Consider the following 26,471-nt stretch of genomic DNA (forward strand, 5'->3'; position numbering starts at 1 on the left):
CCAAAGCCAGACTGGCAGTTACATGGGGGCAAACTGAACACATGGGTTAAATCTTTGCTCCCTCCACTAAAAGGAAATCTAATATATGCTTCATATCAAATATATGTGTTCTAATACACACACAGACACACACCCCAAGCAGATTCACACTACGTGACCCTCGAAAGGCTCATAGTCTTCAGTCACCAGTCACCTTTGAAGGTCGGGGTGTACGGGGCTGAACTATGAGGACTGGTTGAAAACAGGTGAAAAGAGTAGATGAACCCCCTACATATCCCCTCTCTTTCTTCCAACACATTGGGAATAAGCCCTCTCCTGTCTCAACAGGAGACAGGGATTTCACTTGGGAATCCTTGAACAGAGAGGGTCTACTCTGGGGGCACCAGGCACAGCAGAGGGTGGGAGCATGTTGGGGCTGAGAGCATAGAATTACACAGAAGTGAGTATCACGCATGGTGAGATTTCCAGTTCCTAGCCCTCCTTTGGCTTTCAGACACTGTGATCCAGGCTTAAACCCCAGGCAGAAGACTGGAGGATCCCTCTGAGGACTCTGACCAGCCCACCAGGAAAGACCTAGAGATACTGATCCACCTTCTTGCTCTTTGTCCCTCCAGTCTGGGTTCCATAAATATTTATCCAGTGCTTACTATGGAGTGGGCCCTGTTTTAGGCTCTGCCCTCAAGAAGCTTACATTCTAGTGGGAGAGAGGAACAAAAAATATAGGGCTAAGTAGACAAATATGGCAGTGTAAGTAGATTGAGACAGGCACACTGCTTCCAGAGACCACATTTCAGGAGGTTCTCCCTCAACTGAGCTAAAATCGACATCAATGGAGGAAATGGCCATGCCGATCTAGAAGAATGTTCCAGGAGAAGAAACCGAAGGCAGCTAGTGTGCTGGGTCTTAATGAATAGGCAGAGGTCTCCCAGTTAAATGCCCAAATCCCAGTCTGAAACCCTGAAGGAAATCCATAAACCCACCCTCCTACACAAAGCTTCCAACCAGCTCTTTCTCAGTGCCTAACATTTGAAGGTGAACAGCCAGTCAAGGGGCACCAAGGACCCAGACATAAAAAATAGAGACCAAAAGCAAATAGAAAAGAAAAATAATTCAGAGGGTGGAGTTATAATTCAGCAGAAAGAATAAAACCTGAGGGAAAAAAAAACCCCTTATACTACTGTCAAAAAGATGAAAGAATTATTATACCCTTGAAATAAGAATAAAATGATATGAAAAAGGGATACTCAGAATAAGAAATTGCTCTTGTCAATTAAAACTATGAATTGAAATCAATAATTCAACACAACAGAAGCATAAGTTGAGGAAATTTTGTAGAACATCAAACAAGATGGCAAAGGTAGAAAATACAAGAAAAAGGATAAGAAAATGAGAGGCCTGAACTAAGACATCCACTACCCAATTAGTAGATGTCCCAGGAAAAAAGAGCAGAGAAGATATGAGCTATAAAACTGTCAAAGTAAAAAGACACTTTCTCAGATATGAAGGACATAAGTTTCTAAGTTATAGAGGCCACTGAGTGGCCACTATGGTAAGTAAGAAAACAAAACATATTATTGAGAAACTTTAGAAGATCTAAAAGTTCCTGGATGGGGCAAAAGCAAGTCAACATAAAGACGAGGGAACCAAAACTGCTTGAGATTTTTCAAGAGTAATCCTGGGAGTTAGGAGATAATAGAGCCCTCCCTTCTAAATGCTGAGGGAAAAGTTGGTCCCAGCCAGACAACTATTCCCAGCCCAGTCGGTATTGGACAGAATAAAGAAACTTCAATTTAGGCACAGATCTGAAGAAATTTACCTTCAGTGCATTCACTAGAAACTTCCAGAAAATATGCTCCACCAATAACAAAGGAATAAACTACTGCAAAGAAAGTTACGGGACCCAGAAAAGGGAGCATCTGACAGGAAGAGATGTGAGGGGCATTTCCAGGAGGGGGGGCAGGGAGATGGAGGACGGGAGCCAGGTGAAGCCCAGGACAACCAACCCTGCTCTGGAGAGAAGGCAAGGCTCCAAGGGGGAAAACAAAGGATTTACCAGAGGTCTTAGACCAGCCTGAGGGGATTTCTGTGGGTCTGACAAAAATAGGTGATATGTGTATGGAAAATTAATGAATGATATATATGGAAAAGTAAGTAATGTTTAACTCCAGGGAAAAAAAATGATACTAAAAGGAATGGTGATCTTAGCAAACTACAGGCTTAGCTCTGAACAACAGTTACACAGTTATGCTAATGCTAATAATAAATGATAAAAACTGTGCTTGAACTGGAGGGTGGGGAGAGACGTACACTCACCAGAGGGGGAAGGGTCACCAAGCTAAATCCTTATCTTTCAAAGGAGGGAGGAGATAATTTTCCCTAACAGGACTAAAAGACAACGTAATAAGCTATCATTTAGAAATCTGAAGGCACTGGCCAAAAGAAAGGTCTATAAGGCAGGAACGTTTGCCTTAAAACCTAAAAGTCTGATCATGTGTTATGTTGGACAGCGGGGAGACACGGACTTTCACACACGGCTGGAAGAAGTGTAAACTGACTAGCCAACTGCCAATAATTTAAGTGTACACACCCGGAGCCTAGAGCTAGCAATTCCTCTCACATCAGGGGAGCTCCTGACACGCTCACTGCAGGGACAAGCACCCTGTGAAGACCAAGAGAAGCCGGACAACCTAAGGAACTGGTTAAGTAAATTATGATCCATCTCGAGCCCTATGAGCAAGGACTATGCAGCTGGAGAGAGCTAGGGAGAGGGACAGAGAAGTTCTAGAGATCTCCCAGTATAGAGAAATCAGTGTTAAGAAAATGGGGAGAATCCACATACTCATTTCACGGTATAAACTAATCTCCGGAGGAAGAGATGGTAGGTGAGAGTCATTTGCCTGTCCTTAGTTTTTAAATTTTTTTTGACAGACAGAGATCACAAGTAGACAGTGAAGAGAGAGGAGGAAGCAGGCTCCCTGGTGAGCAGAGAGCCCGATGTGGGGCTCGATCCCAGGACGCTGGGATCAAGACCTGAGCCGAAGGCAGAGGCTTTAACCCACTGAGCCACCCAGGTGCCCTAGTTTTAAATTTTTAAACCATATTAAACGTATTTCCTCCAAACATTCTAACTTGCAAATACTACAAAATTGTTAAAGAGAAGGAAGGGAAGCAGTTGCCTCTGGGGAGTGGGCCTTGGGGGAGGGAAGAAAGAACTAGGGAGTCCTGCTTTTTGTTAATGACCCCTGTGGTTCTACTTGGCTTTTTTTTTTCTTTTTTTTAACGATTTTATTTATTTATTTGACAGAGATCACAAGCAGGCAGAGAGGCAGGCAGAGAGAGAGAGGAGGAAGCAGGCTCCCTGCTGAGCAGAGAACCCGATGCGGGACTCCATCCCAAGACCCTGAGATCATGACCTGAGCCGAAGGCAGAGGCTTAACCCACTGAGCCACCCAGGTGCCCCTGTACTTGGCTTTTAAAACAATGTTCATGTATAACTTTGATGACAACTGAAAAATTCAGAATGTGAAAAATAAAAGCAGAGCCGAGGAGGAGATAGGCCTCTGGTGACGAGGAATGGAAAGGCTATGTTGGGGGAGCAGATTTATTACAGCCTTGGGGAGCAGGGCTGGGAGGCAGGGGACAGGAGCCTTTGGAAAAGATTCTTGCAGAGGATGGGAACGTTAAAGGCCGTCCTCTATCAACCGCACTCCTGTGGTGACAGCGGCACCCTCTCGCAGCTGTGTGGCGCGGAGACATGACAGGTACTGGAGGCCTGGAGTGAGCCTCCAGACTGGCCTGAAGATCCCTTTGACAATACTTTATGAGCGTGACCCCACAACGGCCCACCCACTGTCCCTCCAAGAGCGCTGTTCTGTCTGCCTCGCAGCTGTGCCGGGCCAAGGATCCCACCGTCACCTGTTTCATCTTAACACTTAGCCCCTGGTGGGCTGTGTGGGCCGGGGCATTGCCCAGGGCACTGGGTCAGGCGGGAATTCCAGAGTTGTAGTAGGCCCTAAATGGGGCCCTAAATGTCCTTCCCCAGCTGCTCCCAACCTGGCACACCCTGGGCCCACCTTCCTTGTCCCAGGGACAGAGTGTCCTACACAGCAGAGAGGCGGGGTCAGCCCAGATCCTAAGTCCTTCCCAAGAGCTCCCTGGTCCCCAGATCTCTGACCCCGTGCTTAAGGAAAGGCCCAGGGAGGGGGCAGGTCGAATCTGGCACACTGGGAGGAAGTTCTTTGTCTTGCAGGACACTTAACTGGATTTTGTAGCTGTCTCGCTGCCCCAATTTAAGGGAAATTCTGGGCTCGCTCCGTTTATCCTCTCTCTCCGTCCAACAACTATTTACGCACAGCCCTCTGCATGCCAGGCTGAGGAAAAACACTGCCAAGTTAGCGGGACCTGACTGTGGGTCCTACTGAGGTGGCTGGAAAACAGACTGTGAGGAGCCCCTGGGAGTAGTGACCATTTAGTCACATGCTGCTCAGCCAAACGCTTCCTGAGATCAAAGGTCACACAGGGGAGGCTCAGAAGACATATTTTTGCTAGTTTACTGAGTAATTTTAAAAATTTGAGTTAGATCCCACTTAAAAAATCAGGAGATTTCACATGAAAAGAAAAACAGGTTTCTCTTAAAAACTTGAAGATCTGGGATCCTTGGGTCCTTTTCTATAAAGACAACACTGTCTACAGCTGAGGTGAATGAGAGAGACCCAGGCCCTCAAGCTTCTGGTGGTCTGCATCTCCCTGGAGCCTACCCTGGCCTGCTTTGCTTGCTCACACCACCCTCCTGACTCAAGAAGGCGGCCAGGTTTCTTTCCCAGCCTTAGGCAGTGCTAAATGGAACAAAGGAACTCCTGCACAGGAATCATACCACCTCAAAATTCTTTGGGAACCTAGAATAGGTCACACAAATATAGAAAATATATAATTATGGGATATATCTATAAAATATATATTAATATATAAATAACATATAATATAGATTAACATATATAAAAATATAGAAAATACAGAAAAAATAGAATAGGATACACCAATTATGTTTCTTTAACAACAAACAACAAAAATCTCGGGTGCCTGGCTGGCTCAAATTGGTGGAGCTTGCAACTCCTAATCTTGGGGTTTGAGTTGGAGCCCCAGCTTGGGTACAGAGATTACTTAGAAATAAAATCTTTAAAAAAAAAAGTAATTTGCTTGCCCTCCCCTTGGCTACAGTTGGTAGAAGATTATTCTGTGGAGCTTCTAAACATTTCCACTCCCAGGCCACGCCCCAGGCCAATTAAACTCAGAATCTCTGGGGGGTGGGTCTTGCATGAGTCCCATTTAAACTCCACAAGGGATTTCAGTGTACAGCGGACGGGGGCGGGGGGGGGGGGGGGGCGTGGCGTGGCAAGCCCTTCCCCTGGCTTGGGGTGGTGGGGTGGGGGTGCTGGGACAGAGGTCATGTGTCATCTACAGTCCTAATTACATTTCAGGTCAACAGTCCCCCAGGTTCCTCCTGCCTCAGATTTCTGGACCTATGTGGGCATGTTCTGCTTTCCCCGCAGGTGCTGGTGCACGCACTTGCATTTGCTGCTTTAACATGAGCTGGTCTTGGTTCTACCTTCCTGCTCATAGCATAATTTTCCCCTTTAGAGGAGTTTCCTCTCAAAGGAAAGGTCAGGACCCTCCCACCAGCTCCTCATAAGAGCTGAGCTGAAAGCTTCCAACCCTGTGGCAGCCACAGGAAAGTTCGTTCCTGGGGACATTCTAGAGCGTTCAGATGAGTCTGTGCGGGAGCAGAGGGGAGAGGGCAGCTTTAATACCCTGAATCCTCACTCAGCTCCCCATCCCCAAGTCCCCCGCTCCCACTCTGGTGCCATCCACCCCCTGCCACCGAGCACTCCTTGATTCCCCTAAGGGGATGCAGTAATTGATGATTAGCATTCCAAAGCTTGGCTTACATCCTGCTAGCCCGTCATATTTAATTACATTTTAACTATATTCGTCTTCGATAATAGCACGAACATAATTTAGATAATTATCTCTCTCTCTCTCATTCTCTGACTCTGTCTGTCTCACTTAGAGCTCCTTGCAACAAAAATCGCTTTCTCGGCTCAAACACATAAACAGACTCTGGGGCCAAGTGCTTTTCTCTCTTGCAGCAGCTGTGCTAGAAACCCAATGAATTTGAGTATTATGCAGAAAAAAAAAAGAGAAAATTCATGTTTCTTCCTGCCTCTGTATTTATGTTTGTACACAACTGGTGGTGGGTGTTGGGGTATGTGTGTGTGTGCACACACACACATGCATCTGGGCAAGAGCTTTTGTGTGGTATAGCAACAGGGGAGGCCTGGTCAATCAAATTAGTGTCTACAGAGCACCCTCTTGGTCTGGCATTTCTTTCTTCCAAGGTTTAATGGTTTCCCTCGCAAATTTAAACTCAGCTGAAACAGTTCTAAATGTCTGGGAAGTCTTTTGAAGAGATGTGTTCTTTCTAATAGGGTTTCTGTCACACTTGGATCTTATAATTAACGACCTTTTACCCTTGCCCATTATCTGCCTCCTCCAAGAGCCCAACAGGTAGGAGAGGGAAATGTAGGCTCCTCCAGGGGAAAGTGTGTCTCAAGCCTACTGCAGCAGTGTCTGGGGTCCCTACACCCTACACCAGCTGGGTCACTTGCCATCTAAATCCTTGCCCCCCAAACTCTCCTCCCCTCCCCACGGGTAACACAACAGATTCTTCAGGACCTTTGTTAGTTTTTCTTCATGAACCAGATATAGCTGAGCATTTTACGTAAGGAAGATTTTATGTTACAAAGTTCACACCACTAAGATTTCTACACACAAGGGAATAAGAGATGGGTTCAGAAATAGCTACTATCCGAGATAATCCTGCTCAAAGTTGAGAGATCCAGAGCCTGCAAGAACTTCAACAAACCAATTCCCATGGAGATGGGAAGTCCTTACTCACAAGCACTCCAGGTTCTGTCTATGTCCTTGGAATTCTCAAAGGCTCTGATAAATATAAGATTTTGTATAAGAAATTCACCTTGTTTGATATCGAAGGATTAGCCATTAGCTGAAGGTCGGTTATTCATCCTCTTCGGATAAATTCTGTATTCGTATGGCTCTAGGTCCACATCAGAGACAAAAATCCGTTTTTCCCCTTTGAAAAATAAATACCACCAAGTAGTCCCTGCACTGGTGAGGGACAGGCAGGAAGAGGCTGAAAAGAGGAGTGATTGTGTAGTTAACACATATAAGGACTCTTGCAGCCACCTGTTCGGGAGACCAAAATTCCTAGCTCACTCTGGAAGTAAAGACGCAGACCAGACTTCAGGAACCCGGCAGAGCAGTCTAGACCAACACTTCGCTATCACGGTGCTGAGTCCACCCAGTGACCCTTCCGATGTGACTGGGCCCATTACTGGTCCACGTGCAGAAGGGCTCTCAGCAACATGCTGATTCTGGCAACTGAGTAGTAACTCTTGGCCCTCTAGAGAAACCAGAAACATCGACGTGGTGACTCGGAGAGGCTGCGGGGTCCTGTGCTGGGCGGTGTTACAGAGGAGGATGGGAGTGGTCCTCCCGCAGAGGTGAGGAGGAGGGACGGGCTCTCCATCTGTGGCTTGGGCTCTGGGCCATTCACCTCTCTCGGTTACGGCAGCTGAGGAGAACGATCTGCCAGGGTCTGAGGTCTCCTGTGCTGTAAAGGTCCTGTCCAGAACAGACTGGACTACTTTAGGCCAAGCCTGCGGTGGGCGTAAAGGGATGCACTTCTCCCTCACAGCCCTGTACAGGCTCCAAATACCCTGACAGGCTCCATATTGTTCAGTCTACTTGATTGCTTGGTGCCCAGCTCAGGTGCTGGGGGACTCTGCTGAAATGTGCCTGGAGCACAGCCACCCCCTGGTCTAGGCCTCCACTGGATGGCTGGAAGGGCGGGCAGCTCGGCCACGCCGGCAGGCAGCTCTAGAGGCTGGTGGGGGCCAGGACCATTTAGTTTGCTCCTCCCTAGAGGATTCCCTGTCCTCGGCAAGTACAATGCGCCACAGAATTCTTGATTTAGGGACACGAGTGGCTCCTTTCAGCCTATAAGGAGAGCAGGCCTGCTCTGAAAAGGCCATTGCCTCCGAGGAGAACGCTGCTCCTCCTTGGTGCTGCGTGACTCTCCGATGCCTGTCGCCTGTCTCTCCCCCTGGAGCACACTCCCTCTGAGACATGAGCTGGAAATGCGAGGACCGCGCCTGGGCAGGAGCCAATTTTCAAATGCTAAGAATTTGGCAATTTCATTTCCTAGTGTCTTAAATACTGAAAGGATTTAGAACACAATGAGGACAAAATGGCCCTGAATTCCAGGTTTTAAAAAAGGGCTTTTATGGAAATTCACACCAAATGCCCGTGCAGAATATAACCCCCGCCCCTACCTCAGAAACCCACCACAGTACACACACCTAAGCAAGCCTGTGGCCCTCCGGAAGGGCTGCCAGACGTTCTCTGAATCAAATCTGACCAATTTCATAACTAAAAATTACACTAAGCTCCTGCGGGTATTCCAGATCTGATGACATGCCAAATTCGTTCAGCAACTAACACGGGGGAGATATTCAGTGAAAACTTAAAAATAGACTCTCCCTTTCCAGCCATTAAGGGCCTGATATTCGCAGCTGAACAGGTAAGAAATTGGGGGCACTGGGGAGAGCTTTAAGAATCTCCAGAGTACGAAAAAATGTTTCTTTGTGATGAAAACGACTGCTCTTCACATGGAGCTGCCCAAGATTAGCCTCGAGCCACTGAACACACAGGAATCTCTGATAGGAGTTCTACAATAAAAAGGTGACAAGTGTCTCTGGCAGGCCCCATAAAGGCCCCTTCTTGAATTTGCATAAATTGCCGCATTCAACACAATTAAAGCTGATGTAAGGCAGCGTGGTGCGCGTAACAATCTTTCTTCTGGGACATTTTCTGTTAATAAAAAAGTAGAACTTCAAAAACCCAATTTCTCTGTCTTTTCAAACACTTTCTTGATAAAAAGTCACCACCTGCAAATTGGGGTCAATGAATTTCTGGGTGCGTGCTCTGTTCCAGGCAGGCCCTTGGCTTTCCTGGTTCTAAGTCACTGTCTGACGGCATCACCGGGCTTGTGTCCACGTGCTGGCCAGCAAGAACTCCCCTGGGTGACCCTGCTCTGCTTGTCTCGGTGCTTGCAGCCCGGCCGCCAGCAGGCCGCTCCCTCTGAGCTCACAAAGCATGGTGGTCAACCCAACAGGACAGCAGACACCAGGGCATGTGTTAAGTACATAAATTAGGTTAGATCATTTAGATAATATGTGACACAAAATTCAGATGCCACGATGGGTAGGGGGATTTAGCTGGGCAAACAGAGCACTTGGAGGTCTGGCAGGCCAGGAGGTCTGGTCAGATCATTTTAATTCGCCGCAGGAGTCAAGTCCGGATCAAAATGATGAGAGCAAAACGCATGGGAGGCATCTCGTTCCCTGTGATGAATCCAGATTCCCCTTAGGCCAGCAGCCTCGGAAACTCCCTCCCCGTGTTTTGTAAACCTAGGCTTCGCCTGTACACAGGTGTATGTGTGCGTGTGTGCACCGGTACCCAAGATGTGAAGCAGTGCATTTCTTAACACCTGCTTTGAATTTTATTCATGCCCCAAGGCTAAGACATCAAACAATGACTTCTTTACTACTTCGTAGTAAACAAGAAGCCATGAGACATGCACAAAAATATGGCTTCCTTTCAGGTTGTGTTTCAATCTACCCCTAGTTACTCACTGTGCTAGTCCCCTGCCCCGAGGGCTCTGCAGAGTTGAAGAAAGATGCCAAGAAGTCAGACTGCATTCAACAAGGTTAAAAGTTATCCTTGGCACATGGAAATCTCCTACAGTAAAATACTGTAAGACTGTTGCTAAAGCTAAATCAGCTTATTTTTCTGTATTATTTCTTGGGGAGGAAGGCTGCTGGGTGAAGGGGATGGGTGAGAAAACTGACCAGTAACTCTTTCTGATTCCATTGTCAGCCTTTAAGATCAGATAGATCAGCTATTAATCTCAGAAAGTCAGCAGTGAATGTGTGCAATAAATTTGTCATCATTTTATGAATAAGCTCTCGGTCATGAGGGCTTACTGTCTGGCAATTCACCTTTTCCATGATATTTTCTATCAGCTGTATTTTGGAGCAGCTGAGAAAGAATATTATTTGTGTTCCTGGAGATCGGAACATAAAACACCCTGGGCGTGATGGAGATGTACAGGCGGGCTTCATGTCTGCCCCCGGGCTCACTAAGCAAACAGCTTACCAATGCTCGAGTGAACACCGCCAGGGGACAGGAATCACTCTTCTGGGTCCAGGAGAACACTCATCTCAACAGCCGTTAATGAAGGCCTTGTTAGCACGAGATGACGTTGCACGTGCCCACTGGCTTTCTGTCAACAACTGTCAAATAGAGCTGTTGGTAATCACAGCTGGCAAGTTGTTTAGTCAATATTTTTGAAAAGTTCAACCAAGTGTATGAAAGCATAAAGTAGATTTTCCTAAAGTTGTGAGATGCTTTACACATCTCCCTATGCCGTGATGGTTCTGCCCCATTTGGGATCACACTGTTGTCCTCTTGGGCAGTCCTGAAGGGCTGTGGGCTGGAAGGTGCAGAAATGGATGAAATTTCAGCTGTTCTGACATTCAGCTGTTTTTTTCCATCAAGTCAGCGCAACTCTAGACCTGGGACTTGGTACCGAGGAGACATTACGCTGGAGATGAACACGACAACAACAAAATCCTAACACCACGGCCACTAGGAATGATTCTAGCCCTAGCCTACAAAATGCCCCAGGGAGGAGGGCTCTCAACATCAGTTTTAAAGCTCTGGGGAGGATATCAGTATTTCTGCCCTTCCCTCCTTATGAAGGATCGTTGCTCTATTCTCTGACTAAAGATGGCAAGTGTTCTTTTGGAGCCATCTCTCCTGGATATGACAACACATCATGAAAGGGAACCACATGAAATTAAGAATGGAACTCCGACTGCCCTATGACCCAGCAATTGCACTACTGGGTATTTACCCTAAAGATACAAACGTAGTGATCCAAAGGTGCATGTGCATCCGAATGTTTATAGCAGCAATGTCCACAATAGCCAAACTATGGAAAGAACCTAGATGTCCATCAACAGATGAATGGATCAAGAAGATGTGGTATATATACACAATGGAATACTATGCAGCCATCAAAAGAAATGAAATCTTGCCATTTGCGACAACATGGATGGAACTAGAGCGTATCATGCTTAGCAAAATAAGTCAAGCAGAGAAAGGCAACTATCATATGGTCTCCCTGATATGAGGAAGTGGTGATGCAACATGGGGGCTTAAGTGGGTAGGAGAAGAATCAATGAAACAAGTTGGAATTGGGAGGGAGACAAACCATAAGTGACTCTTAATCTCACAAAACAAACTGAGGGTTGCTGGGGGGAGGGGGTTTGGGAGAAGGGGGTGGGATTATGGACATTGGGGAGGGTATGTGCTTTGGTAAGTGCTGGGAAGTGTGTAAACCTGGTGATTCACAGACCTGTACCCCTGGGGATAAAAATATATGTTTACAAAAAATAAAAAATTTTAAAAAAGAAAAAAAAGAATGGAACTCCGACACCATGCGGTTTGAGGACTCAGAGCACATGACTGGACAATGGCTGGACCTCAGGGATATCTATCTTTATTTTTACGATTTTTATTTTCTTCATCTTTTATAATCTTTCTGGGAATGATCGTGACTTCCAGCTTTAAGTCAAAATGTCCTGTTAGCAAGTAGATGGGGGGACCAGCACTCTGGTAGAACACTTCTGAGAGTTCTAGTCTTGGCCTTCTTTTTATGGCGACTGACTCCAGTTAGATGCCCTATAATGCATTCCACAGAAATGCAGCATTTGGGAAACAAAGATTTTCTCTGAATACCTTGGATGTTGACACTCCCAAGTTTGGGTTCCTGCATGTGCGGTAGCAGGCTCATGCCTCATCTTCCTCAACTTCTCGCCCCAGCACAGGGATGCTTAGCAGCTGGTGATAGCATCTGAAGAATTTGCTGTGGCAGTGAAATTCTCACTGGTTCTCAGGACAGAACCAATATACAATAACCTGTATGACAGCCGTCACTAACAGCTTCAGTGTAGAACATGACATCCACCTTCTGGAGAGAACATGGACATGCTCTAGCACAGGGCTTCCCACAGGGAGGGAGGAGGTATGGTCCATGAGTGATTCTGATGCACTGTTGCAAGGGGTCTCAGATTCAACAGCAGCCCCTGGAGGGTGTGTGGAACCAGAACGCCAGTTCCCACCCCTTGAGTTTCTGATTCAGTAGATCTGGGATGGGGCCTGAGAATTTGCATTTCTTAATGAGTTCCCAGGTGATGCTGATGGACTGGCACTCCCATTTTTGGAGCCACTGTTCTATTTTGCAATAAAGAGGACAAGGCTGTGTTACACCAAGTAGAAGGCAGCAAGCTGGAAAAAATCATAGGCAGTTCTAGAATAAGAGGACCAGGAAGACCTAAGAGGACAATTTTAGTGGTAGTGAGGATGGGTGTCTGATATGGAGGGGATGCTGTGGGCAGGTTAGGTTTCAAATCCAGCTTTCCAAGCGCTCCACAGGTATCCTGGTCAGGTGAAGAGGTCTTCTGGCCAAGGATCATTGTTCAGGGACAGGAGTTGTGTTGGAACAGGAAGTCCACCAGCCAGAAGTCACAATATCAAGGTTTAGGCCCAGGTTCTGCCACTCACTAGCTTTATGGCCTTGGGTAAATCACCGGATCTCTGGAGTCTTTGCTGTCACGCTTAGAAGATGCCTATCCTGCAGGTAGTGCCGGGAGAGTACTCTGTAAATTGTCACTATAAAGGTCAGCAGTCCCTCTTATGCCAGACTCCCTGTGCCCCTGAGGGATTTACTGCCGGCCTCGGGACACACCTGACTCTCCCTTCCCTGCAGCCCCTCCCAGAGCCCAGCTCCATCCTACCCCCAGCCAGGGGGGATGCAGGAAATTACTCAGCAGTAAGGTGAGCCCTGCTCTTGATCCTCTTCTCAAGTACTTGGGTCCTGGGAACTCGCTCTCACCTCATTCCCTATCATTCAACAACCACGTCAGACCCTGGTTCCACCATTTATTCTGTACTTTAGTCCAGCCTACCCCCAGGGTCAGCAAACTTCTACTCTAAATGGACAGACACTAAGTATTTTAGGCCACAGAGCTCCTGTCATATATTCTTCTTTATTATTTTTTTTAAATAATCCTTTAAAAATGTAAAAACTGTTCTCAGTTTACAGGCTGTATAAAAACAGGCTATGGGCCAAATAAGGCCCTGACCCTGACCTTGCTGAATTCCCTTCATTCCCTTAAGTCCTAAGGTCCTTCTGTAACCCTTCCAGCCCAACAGTCTACTTCTGAATCCCAACATCCAAGGCTGCGACACACCCAAAGTGCTTCTAGGCTGTGCTATTTCTAGAACAAGCCCCTGGACCTGCCAGACTTCCCCTAGGGTTACTTATCCTGACTTTTACCCCTTTCTATTGCAGAGATGTTGCCAAATTTTCTCTTCCACCCCAGGAGGAGGTTGAACCCATGACCAGGTTCTGACTTTCCTGATCTGGAATGTCTACCACTGACTGCCTGGGTTTTAACCTGTAGGCTGAGTGTGCGTGGGGCACAGACAAAAACTTAGAAAGAGAACCACATGAAGTCAATGACAGGGCCACCGCACAAAGGAAACACTGGTTGTCTTAATTTTCTTTAGTCTCCAATCCCAATGATAAACAGATTGTATATTTCTTGGGCACAGAGATTGAATGATTAGTTATATATGATATTTAATTTCTATACATATGAAATTTAATTTCTAGCGATGCATGACATTTTATCTGATATGGGAGAAAGAATCCAAACTCCAAACAATATATGGAGTGTGTGACTTTCTAACCCTCTCTATCTAACCCTCTCTCCCGTACGGGTTTTGTGAGTGCCCGCCCAGAGTGTGCGCCAGGCTCCTTAATACTAACAGCTCCTGATGACTGACGAGCTCTTTATGGAGGGTTTAGTTTAGTTTAGCGCAAGCAATGCACACTCCAGTGCCGCTCAGTCTGTTCCTTTGGAAGGAGCGTGAGGACTTTATCACGTACTTCTTTAAACTAAATAGTCTCTCCTTACTAAATTAGGCATCCAAGTCCAGCTTCTCAGTATTCATCTTTCTGATTAATTCTCTGACTTGAAGAAATGGCTCCAGTTTTGTCCTTCCGTCTAGGAGAGTGTCCTGCATCTCCCACGCGGCCTGACTGTGGAACAACACAGCTGACAAGGCAGGCCAGGTGGTTGTGAAAAGGGTGTGTGTTCTTACAGTTAAACGAACTCAGCAGTCACTAGAAGATGAAAAAGCAGATAATGTCGGCTGGCTTTGCCGTATGAGCTACCAATGGACATTGGTTCCACTTCTCCACAGACATGGTGACCTAAAATATACAGGCAAGGAATTTCAAACACTGCAGAAGCCATTTGGCCACTCCTGTCACCTCAGAGGGGTGACAATCAGACCCTCTTTGGAAATTTATCTTAATTATGGTAGATCGCTGGTATTTAATATGGTAGTATGGTGTATCAGATTGGTGATTCCTGAGCTGACCTGGCTGTGGTGAAAACACTCAATGTGGAGTGAATGTGTTTAACATTGTGGTAAAGGAAAAGCAGTCCACTTCTTCAGCTGCAGGGTTTGCCTGGCTGGACTGCTGAAGGCAAAGGTGGGGGTGAGCGAGCGTGAGCCCAGAGTGGGTGGTGGGTGGTGCGTGTGGTGAGGACAGTGCCCTCGCGTGAGCACATGCCGTCAGGGCAGGCCCCATGGGCCTCAGCGCTGCGGTTCTGGGTTACCTTTACCAGCCCCACTGAAGAGCAAGCTGTGTTCTCACGGTGCTAAGCTGAGGAGAAAGATCCTTTGAATGGGAGTTTACTCTTGGCTTTCTTTGAATAAGCTTCTTTGGCAGTGAGAAAAGCTTCTTACCTCCCCAAAGTAGCTTGACTTGAAATATACTGCTTCTGAGAAAGGGGTGTAACCCTATCAGCGTTTTCACTGGGATTTGAAGCTATCCTTTCTGCACGGTTTGACAATATACACTTGTACTGGCCAACAAGGGATCTTTTACTCGACTCCCATAAAGTTTTACAGTGTATGATTCATTTCAGAAATGAGACCTGATAATGCAGATTTATCACAACGAGAAGCCTGCCTTTAAAATGTGATTTAATGATGCCTATACTTATTCACTGACATCTTTATAAAACTGTTAGCGTGGAAATATATTTGTCTTTTCGAAAATAAGTCTTCCTTTTACAAGTATCGTGCAATACGAGAGCCATACATTAAAAATGCAGCAGCAAGAGCAGCAGTGGTCTAATTTGTGAAGGCAACACTGCACTGAGCGCCACCTTCTCTCGATTCTGACTACACTAGCAGATATGGAGAGCATCTCCTTCCTTCCAGCAACCTCCACTCATGCATGCGAGTCCCTAGCTCAGGGCTGCTACTGTAACTAGAGGGCAGAGAGAGGCTCTCCAAGGTCACCCAGATGCAATAATGCTGTAAATAAACAAGCTACTGATTATGATTTAATGCTGCTTTTCTTCCTACCTTAACTTGGTTTATGAGCAGATCTTGATGATTTAACCTTTCAGCCAATTAGAACAGAAGGTTTGATTGACAGCAAATGAATAAATAACATTTTAGTGCAGGAGATAGAATCATCCTCCCCTATTAATCAGTCCCTCTGCCCGTGTGCAGGTAACACGATATTTATCACGCCACGCTGTTACAGTCCCTTGGGGTGTCATTTCATGGCCTACCACTAAAAACTTCACATTTACAGCAACTGCCCCTCTATTACTGTCGATAACATCTAATTGATATGTCAAACCTCCAAGGAGTGCAGTAAATTGAAACACTGCCTCCCCCAAAGAAAATAAACTGGCAAACAGGTAAATCAGCACCTGCCTTCTTATAATCACCCAGACACTTCCTGTTCAAAATCCACCCCCCACGAACCCACTGCCACCCTCTTCACTTCAGGCTTAGACAGCCAATACCCCACTGCAGCACAGACACACAGGCTAAGAGCCCACCACCAGATTTCTGCCCACTGAATGTCAGGGAACCCTGAGCACTGCCCACAACAAGCTACTGCATTCAAATCATTTTGCCAGTGGAAGCCCAGCTAGCCTGTGGGCGCCACAAGCATTATGTGGTGTGCAGTTTGGAAGAGAGCAGTTACCAGCCCAATAACAATACTGCTGATTTCCCCTAAAGACTAGGCAAGGCTGTCGGAGATGTGATCTCATTTACCTACAGCATGGGGAGGAGCTGGAATAATTATACCTTGTTCAGAAGAAATGAAACCCAGAGAAGTAAGAGACTGGTCTAACCGTTTATCATGAATTGGACACATTTGACACCAAAGTAGAAGATTTATCTTAGGGCACCTGGGTGGGTCAGTTGGTTAAGTGTCTGCCTTTGGCTCAAGTAATGATCCCAGGGTCCTGGGATCAAGTCCCTGTTGGGCTTGCTGCTCTGCAAGGAGTCTGCTTCTCCCTCTGCCCCTCCTCCCACTGGTTCTCTCAATCTCTCTTTCAAACGAATAGATCTAAAAAAAAGATTTATCCTAAGAAACCGGGCTTGTTGTAGCCACTCAAATATAGCACTTAATTAATAAAAGTGCTTAAAAACACACTGATGAAGACAGAAAGGACTAACATGGCGTTGATAATTCAATCATTTTATTTACTTAACAAAAAAACCTTGATTTTAATAATGGACAAAATGAGATTCAGAATATGATCCCACGAAGGCACCATGAACTGTAAAGGTTCTAGCTGAGGAATATATAAAACTCATATCTGTCTCTCAAAAATAGGAACACCCACATATGTCAAAAGTAAATTATCACTCAGAGAAAGACAATTATCATATAATCTCACTCATATGTGGAATTTAAGAAACAAAACAGAGGATTATAGGGGAAGAGAGGAAAAAATAAAATGAGATGAAATCAGAGAGTGAGACAAACCATAGGGACTCTTTTTTTTTTTTAAGATTTTATTTGTTCATTTGAGAGAGAGAGCACAAGCAGGGGGAGAGGCAGAGGGAGAAGCAGACACCTCCTCTGAGCTGGGAGCCTCATGCGGGGCTCAATCCCTAGACCTGGAGATCATGACTGGAGCCAAAGACAGACATTCAATCATCTCAGGCACTCAGGCACCCCAGGGACTCTTTATCATAGGAAACAAACTGAGGGTTGTTGGAAGGGAGGGGGTAGGGGATGGGGTAACAGGGTGATGAGCATTAAGGAGGCACATGATGTAATGAGCACTGGGTATTATATACGGCTGATGAATCACTGACCTGTACCTCTGAAACCAATTTACATTACATGTTAATTAATTGAGTTTAAATTAAAATAACAAAAGTAAATTAGACATACATATAAAATATTGAATTGTTACTAGATGTATGACACACAGGTAAACAGGGGTGTGGCCACATATGTTCTTTCTGGCTTCCCATTTTAGCTCTTCCCACTGCTTTCTTTACGGATTCTGTATCTTCAAAAAAAATTTTTTTAAGTAGATCTGATGTGAGGCAAACCAGCAGAAATGAAGTTATGATCCTGAGTTTGGGGGAAAATTTGTAGATTATCACAATAAATAATTTAAAAAGAATTCTATTAAAAAGAATTCTAACAGCTGATCCCACTGAACTATAGTGCCGAATAGCCAGCCTTCTAAATACAGGAAGCTATCCCTGAACAGGAATTTGGAATTTAGATATTTAGTTAACTTTCTTCATACCCAGTTCCTCACCCACCTGCAGGTCTGCCCTGACCCTGTCCGCCGCTCCTGCCCAATGTGGTCATTTTAGCCAAACCTTTTATTTCCTTTGTTTTTGTTCTGTTCCTTTCTTTTCTTTTTTTAATGGGCTCTCCCCGCAACTACACCACCCCCAATCTTCCCCAAACGTTCCCAGTTTCTCATCTTGCTTTGGAATCCCTGTCTTGGTCTTACTTCTTCCTATGGTCTTTCGGAGTGGCTGGGAATTCTTCATAATTCTGAAGTATGGATAATTCAGTAGTAGGATTTATTTGAGTCTTATGGCCTGAACAACCTCTTTTTCTATGTTGTCATTCCTCTTCTTGGATTTTTATCTGTCTGCCTGGCTCAGTTGGCAAGCCCCTGGCCTTCTGAGCAATATTCCTAATGTTGGATATGGTCTTGAGCATACTTCTGGATAAGGGCCATCTCATAATGATGAGGAAGAAAAGGATTGTAAAAATCCAGTGTCACTGCTTAGGGGAAGATGATCCTTGGGGCAAAACCAAGGTTGGATGAAAAATACTCAAAAACCTTGCACAAACGCTTCTAGAGATTACCAGCCAAAGTACACACAATGTACAAAGAGCAGAAATGGAGAGGCTCTGTCTACTGGAAGGGCTGAACATGGGTAAAGACGTGCCATGAAAGAAAGGTAAAAATGTAAGAAAAAAAGCTTGGGTAAGAACATGATCTTCAGGAGAAAGAATGATCCATTACGAGCCAAACACTGGTATGTAGCTAATCCAAATAAAGAGCTTTCTTCCCATTTCTAATTTTCATGATTTATATGTTTAATCAGAGTTATCCAAATATCACCCATTATAAACTCTGCTTAATGTGGGTCTTGTTTCAGAGTATGTATGTCAGGTAGCACTCACACTGCTTATAAGACTTGGCCATTCAGAATGGAAGTATAATTTCAAGGTAATAATGAAGTGTAATGCAGCAATTCCATAATCTAATTTGGGTAAACCTATAAATGTGACTCAGAAAGGCATGTGTAGCTGAAGGTAAGTAACTTCAGATGGAATTCTTGCTAGTAGATGGTGAATGTATGTCTCTAGGAGCTCCCTGTGAGATGGGGACACAGTTACCATGGACAGGAAGAGATGAAAGAGTATACTTTCCCCGTGGGTGCTCCCAGGGCAGCCTCTGCATCTGTCTCTGCAAGTTTCATCCAAAGTCCACTTACCCATCTCTGTGCCTCTGGAGCCTCAAAGCCATCCATCCCTTCATTGCCCACAACACCGTGGACAAACAGAAGAATAAATGGGTGAAGGAAGTTGTCTCCTCTTGCCCAATGATGTGCCCTAGAGGCTTTGAGATCCACTTGAATCAAGCCACTAGCAGTCAAATTCAGAGGTCATGGGAAGAGGCAGGATGCTCCATGGTACATGAGGAAGCTAGTCCAGCAAAACTGGTGAAGGTCAAGGACCTCCCTAGATGGTGAGATCTAGGAGAACAGAGACATTCTCTGGCTCTGAAGTTGCTAATGTCCTTCTGGGAAACCCCTCCTTTAGTAACTCAAAAATATTCATATGTGCCAGGCATTACATGGGTATTGGGAATGTAGATATGAACAATGAAAGCAGACAGGGTCCCTACTTTCTTGGAACTTAAAATCTATTGCCATGATAAAAATTAGTAAGCAAATTACAAATAACATAAAATCATAAATCGTGACAGGTGTTTTCAAGGAGAAGAACACAGTACTATGGGAGAGACTAACAGAGGAGGCCAACTCCATTTTGGCTGGAAATGGTCATTTAACCAGCTTATGTCAATGGTCATTTGCGTAGCCAGGCAAAGAGCAGAGATTAAGGACTACCTATGAAAATGCAAAGAAGTGTCAGAAGTAATCCTGGACTTTAAGGAAGTTATGACCTAACCGAAGAGATCTAGTGATGTCTTCCTTTTGCATAGAGTTTTATCACTTAGAGATTACTTCCATGTACACTGAATCATTTGAGGCAGGTATGACACACACATCCAAAGAGACTAACGATACTTGTTCTCAATGAGTGAGCACAGTCCCTTTGCTAGGAAGGAACACAAGGCTCCAGGCCAGAGGCAGACTGGCTTTTTAGTCCCCAGGCATCCCAAATCCTAGAGCACACCAGCTTGCTTTGCCCAGAGGTACTAACCTATCCCTGTCCCTGCCTGTTCTCTAACCTGCCATAACCTTCTCCACCCACAGGAATGTTAATTAGTCTCATTCAGGTTCCTAGAAATAGGTCACCTCAGGTTTTAGAGAGGGATGGGAGTGTGGAACCCTCTCTTTTGGAAAACCAGTAAGACATGGAACCCTACCAAGGCAAATGAATTGCATAACTCGAAGTGTAGTGAAGCCACTGTCTCCCGGGTGAACGAGGCCATTGCAATGGGGGAAGGTGAGTGTTTGACCTCCTACAGACACCGGGGACAGAAAGTCAAAATGGAAGCTACCCTCCAAGAAGACGACAGGCACCCTAGAGACCCAACACCTGCCCCAACTGCAACCACGAGTTTTGTGAGGAGAAAATAGACCGTGTCCCCAACACCGGAGTCATCTTCTGTACCATGTGCCTAGAGAAGTCCCACACTGGTCCCGTATCTGTGCAAGCTGGTGGATGTGTACAGTGATTGGACAGACGCCCATGAGGGAGTCAATCAGTGACAAGGCAGTCCCACCAGCTACGGGCAGTCCCACCAGCTACGGAGCCCACCGGCCCCCTTCCAGCCCTCTGTATGCAGTGGGTATGGGTGTGGTTGGGGTGTGTGGGGCCACGCGGGTGTGCTTGGGGGCATGGCATGGACTTGAGGTGGGGTTGCCGGGACCCCAGGGGCCCACACCACTTCACTTGGCTCTGAAAGCTTTGACCTGCTGGCCCCTTTGCCCTGGTGTCCTGTCATCCCGAGCAAAGCTCTCCGGGACTCTCCAGGCTCCTCCTCATGGGACTCATCAGCACTCTGCCCACTAGAACTGGACTGCCTGCTCCCTCCTTTCCTGCCTTCAAAGGCGTGTGGCCTGAGATAAGAGCCACAGTCCCATGGGCCCCTTCGCTGGGCCCTAGCAGAAGAGCCCCTTTGCATATTAAGTCATGCTTTTGTAGAGGAGGAAGGGGCTGGGTGGGGGACAGCTGTCAGGCATGAGCTCTTAAATGAAGCAGCAGGAAAACAGACAAAACACAGCAAGGGAGCGACAGACAGGCACTTGGAAGCTTCCACAGATTTGGGGAGGGGGAGCCCTTGCGATCGCTGCACCCCTGTGAAAGGAAAGTCCATAAATGGGGACCAAAAGGCACAGGGCAGCCAGCAAGATGGGAAGAGTTCATAGCAGATCTGGGGGTGTGGGTGAGCCATGACCAGGATGAGCCTGGCTTGGCAGCTCCAATAGGCCCAAGAACCGCACATGCAACAAGCGAGTCCGAGAGAAGAAAGGCTAAGATCTAGGGGTGATGCTAAGATTTCTGACCTTGGGAAAACAAGTATTAAAACTCTCAATGCTGAGATGTGGGCCAAGAACACGTAAATCTCATGGTGCTTATTCAGGTGTGAGGCCATGTGTGTACACGTGCACGCATACACACACACAGTCACAGAGTTCCCTCCCCCGACATAAGGGGCTTCTGAAGCCATTTGTAGTACCACAGGGATCCAATTAACCACCATCTCTCACAAACATTAAAACACTAGTTAGACATGAAAAACACTGCTATGGCCCATCAAAGGCAAGCTACAGCTGACAGAACAGCCCTGAATAAAACAAAGACCTAAAGACGGCAGGGCTGCTCTGGAAGCAATCGACTTTATAACCACAATTTGACCCAGGATTTTACGGCTGAGATGAGCAGAGGTTTGGGCAGTGTGAGGCTGACTACTTAACAAGTGTGTCCTGGAGTGGCTTTCTTGTCCAGCGTGTACCTCAAGTGTCCCCTGTGCCAAGTCACTTAACAGGGAAACCAAACGCTCTACTGTAAGGAGATGCGGAACATGGCCCCGAGAGGGGGGTCAGGGAGTCCCTTTCTTCACGTTTTCAAAAAAGGCTGGCATTCTGATTTCTCTCCAAAGGAGACCTCTTTGGGGGTCTGTACTTTGAAGTCCTGGCTAGAGGCATAAGTGTTGTCGCTTACTGTTGTTTTAAGGGCACGTACTTATTACATAGTTCCCAGCTTCTGTTCTTCCACTCCTGGCTTCAAATTCCTCAGATTTCTAATCCAGAGGTTCTCCAAGGACTTAACAACGAGCCTCTCGAAAATGGATGGAGAACAAAGGGCCCTGTGGTCTGCTCCAGAGCCCTAGACCCACATGTCAGCGGCCGTCCTCGTCCCTGCTGCTGATGGCCAGGAGGAAAGGAAGGGGATGGACGTCACGAGGTAGACGAGAGAGCAGGGCTGGCCACAGTGGCAGCCGGACTTAGCTGGCTGAGGAACCGGTTCAAGAGTGCTTCAGAAGAGACCAGAAGTCCTCCGCCCAAGGTCACAAGTCCCTGTCTCGGGAGCAAACAGGGAACAGGGGACCACTTTCCTCTGTACTTGCAGCTCCTCCTGCTGACAGAGGAGAGCGTCCTCAGAGTGTCCTGCTCTGCGAGGGAGGGTGTGACAGAGGGCTGGCAGGCTTTCCATGCCGAGAACCCAGGCAGGCACCTTGAGACTGATTAGTGGACAGACTTGAGAAAGTGATTCTGTTGCAATATGGCACTTCTGGAACCAGATGTATGTGGTACTTTGCTCAGAAGGAGCCCTTCTGCCTTGACTGTTGGGCCCATGGCTGTCCAGCTTGCTGCCCCAGGGCACTAGAGCACAGAGTTAGAGTTTCTCTTGCCCTCCCTAAAGCCCCCGGCTGCTCCCCCACCTTAGCTTCTCACCTGGAAAACGGCTATCACTCTAGGGTAGATTCTCGTTAACCCTCGTCTCTAACTGCTGCTTTTCTGGTCTCCAGTCTCTCTTACTGCTAATTCATGGTCTGTCTGTCCTAGGTACATTCTACCCAAAAGGCACATGCTTAGCAGCCCTCTCTTCTGCCCGAGAAGAGAATAAGGTTAAACTCCCCGGCATGGCGTCCAGGGTCTTCCACAATCTGGTCCCAGTTTGTCCCTCCAGCCTTCTTTCCAGCTCGTTCCTGTGGACATGTGATACTTCAGGGGCAGCCCAGGGCACACTATTGGACGAATCCTCCTCACTCCTGAAGCAAGAATGGGCAGTCCCGGGCCTCCCAGCCCACAACTCGGTTAGGCCAAACCAGGTCTAGTTATCTGAATGTGCCAAGCTATGTCACATCTTGCGTATTTGCACATGCTGCTCCTTTTGCCTCGTGTGACTCCCAGTGCCCTTGTCCACCCCAGACAATGCCCTGGCTGGCATCCGGTTACCTTTCAGGATTCAGTGTCAGTGGTATTTCCTCCAGGAGAACTTTCTTGACTGTTCTTACCGCACTTACTGATTTCTGTATCTGTCTCTGGACCAAAATGAGCACCGTACACTTAGGAACTTAAAGAAAAAAAAAAAGTGGCACAGAGTAGATGCTCACTAAATATGTATTAAAGGTATGAACAGAACATGTGAATACCAACCTCTGGGGTTCATAGAATTAGAGTCTCTTTTCCATAAGACAGCTTTGCATACATTTAAAGATCATCATCAGGGGCACCTGGCTGGCTGGCTCAGTTGGTAGAGGATGCGACTCTTGATCTGGGGATCATGAGTTCAAGGCCCATGTTGGGCACAGAGTTTACTTTAAAAAAATTTAAATAAAGATCATAAAGTTGTGAGTGGCCTCACAACTCTCTTGGTCTCGTCTTACCTGGGTCTTGTTTTATCCCTGGTTCCTTCAATGGACCACCCTCCACACCACCTTCCTGGGCTCTCATCACCAGGTCATTTGCAATGTCCTTCTTTAAGCACAAACACATGTGTCCTGCCCAACACAGAGCACAACAGGAAGGTCGCATGGGCATATGGACATGGGGCAGCCAGTGTAGACTAGGACTGCCCAAAGTTTAGAGCAGCCTCCTCCTAACTATTGGCTAGTATTGAGTTTGTGGCCAACTAAAACCACAGCTTTTTTTCCACATAAACATCTCTCAAGCTTGTCTGCCCCCCTATTGTACTTGTACAATTGATTTTCTGAACCTAAATGGAGGGCATCACATTTATTCCCATTAAATCCCATCCTGTTGGTTTGGTCCCACATTAGAGGCTGGAGAGGTCATTTTGAATGTCATGTCTGCCCTCTGTCTTCTGTCAAGGCATTGATTAAAACAGTGAAATGTATAAATGCCCAGGACTGAGGACAGAGTCAGAACGTATGTACCAAGAGCTCTTTCTCTCCTCTCCCCTGTCCCCACATGGGCTCCCAGTCCAGTCCATCAGCAGTCTGTTTTACACAGCAAACTCCCCACCAATCCCCCTGTCACCACTCTAGTCCAAGACCCTGTCTCTCTGGGTTATAGCAACAGCCTCCTTATTTATCTTTCAGTTCCATATTTATCTCCCTCTAATTCATTTCCCACACAGCCACCAGAGTGATCTTTAAAAAGCAGAAATCAGCTCATAGCACTCTCTTGCCTAAGACCCTACATAACTCCCCTCTGCTCTTAGAATGAAACCCATACTCCTTATCAAGACCTGAGGGTCATATACAATCTGAGAGGCACTGGCCTCTCCATCCCACCTTGCACTGTCTGACTCCTTCCCCAGGCTTCAGCAACACATACACCAAGTTCATTTCTCCTTGATGGTCTTAAAGTTCCCTGATACTCTCTTTCCCCAAGCCTTTGTAAGGCTGTCTTACTATATCACTAAGCTCAAATGTCACTTTGTCAGAGTGGCCTTTATCTGAGCTCAAGTAGCTGCTTTTTGCCTAAAGAGTCCCATTACTATCTATTTATCCTCCTGTTTGACTTTCTTCATAGCATTTATCAGTAGTTGAAAGTTCCTTATTTATCTGGTATTGCCCATTTCCTCCTTGCGAAGATGTAACCTTGATGAAAGTAGGTATCTTGTCTGCCTTGTTCAGTGCCTGTCACTCAGTGGATGCTCAGTTTATTTGTTAAGTGGATGAATAATAGAATTATGAAATCAGGAGAAATGAAATATATTTGTTATATGTATTAATAAAAATCGTGCTTGGCTCCATTCTTACCACTGTTATTATCAACTTTGGTTTGTTATCAATATTTTATGATGCCATCAAAGAATCAAATAGAATTACCAGCACGGAGTTAGGCCAGACAATAATTGGTAATAAAAATGCATTATGTGGGATAACACAGACATGCTACTTTAAAACCATGCACTCTAAGAGACCTCTAAGATGCTGGTGCAGAATTAACATGTCACATGTAGTTATGTGGTTACTAGATTAGATTGTTTTTATATCAAAAGGGCCATTTTTGAGGGCTATTGTTCAATCAGGTCAAATTCATGTAAATGCCTCTAATCCCTGCATTTATATATACTTATTCTAGTGTAATATTAGGGGCAAGGATCATTCTGATTTCAAAATCTGAGTCTTACTGACTTAGAATCCTATTCACAATGGTGGGATAAGACTCATACTGTTGACCTAGTTGTCAGCACGTCAAGTGGGCTATCAGTGGGGCTGGAAGGGCTTACCAGGAGCCCAGCAGCTCACCCACCCCAGTGCCATTAAGCCAACCCTCCTGAAGGCTCCACCAGTTCCCAGGGGTAAGCTATGGCCCAGCCACATGCGAGGAAAATAGGACCATTCTTTTTATTATGTCAGCAAGACCCTCCTCTCACCCCAAAGGCCCAGAATGAGATCTCTGGATTCATACTTGTAAATTAAAAATGTATTAGGAGCGTCTGGGTGGTTCAGTCTGTTAAGCGTCCGACTCCTGATTTCGGCTCAGCTCAGGCTTGTTCCTCTAGCACTCTCCTCAGCCTGGACAGACTAGACTGCCTTCGCCTCTGGTGTTGAACTGGTGCTGATGGCTTTAAGACTGTTTTCTGAATGCTTCTAGATGAAGCTATTTATATACCACTAATCACTGGAAGGTATAAAAGGGGCTCCTCTCAACAAATATTTGAGCATGAGGGGATATGCGCTCCACATGGAGCAGGCCTCTTGCCTAAGCTGAATCCCTTTAGCAGGAAAGGAGGGTAGAAACTAGAGAAGAATGGCCCAGACAAGTTTTTACCACATCCCCTAAGAAACCCAAGATAAATAAAGATTCTTAAACAGAAAGAGATAAACGATACAAGAGAGATGTAATGTAGCATAGAGCTCTTCCCAGAAGGTCCCCCTCCCCCCTCTGTCATTGGGCTTTGAGCTGCAGTTCATTTAAGGAGGCCTTTTTCAATGAGTCTCTCTGGATCATGGATTACTATCACAGAAAGAGGTCAGGCTTCCTCCTAACGCCCAGCCTAAATCCTGCCTACTCCAGCAGACTCTTCCCAGGGCATGGCTGGCTCACTCCAGGGAAGCATGAATCCACCCACTGAGGAGCCTGGCCAAAGGGGTTCTTAATTCAAAATCTAGGCAGGGTGGTCACACCTCCTTGGACAGGAGACCTCTTCTCTCCAGACCTGTAGGAGGGCTCAAGTCTTTGGTCTTCAAGACAGCAAGAATTTGGTTTGGATTAGT

General features: G+C 46.3%; 1 protein-coding gene and 1 pseudogene across 4 annotated transcripts in view; one reads left to right on the forward strand and one right to left on the reverse strand.

Annotated features, from left to right (window-relative positions):
- BTBD9 (BTB domain containing 9) overlaps positions 1–26,471 on the reverse strand; it is a 411,793-nt gene that overhangs the window by 23,916 nt on the left and 361,406 nt on the right. The window lies entirely within an intron of this gene.
- Positions 19,835–20,541, forward strand: LOC116587888 (annotated as a pseudogene).

The sequence above is a fragment of the Mustela erminea genome, chromosome 4, assembly GCF_009829155.1.
Source record: "Mustela erminea isolate mMusErm1 chromosome 4, mMusErm1.Pri, whole genome shotgun sequence".
Classification (NCBI taxonomy): Eukaryota; Metazoa; Chordata; class Mammalia; order Carnivora; family Mustelidae; genus Mustela; species Mustela erminea.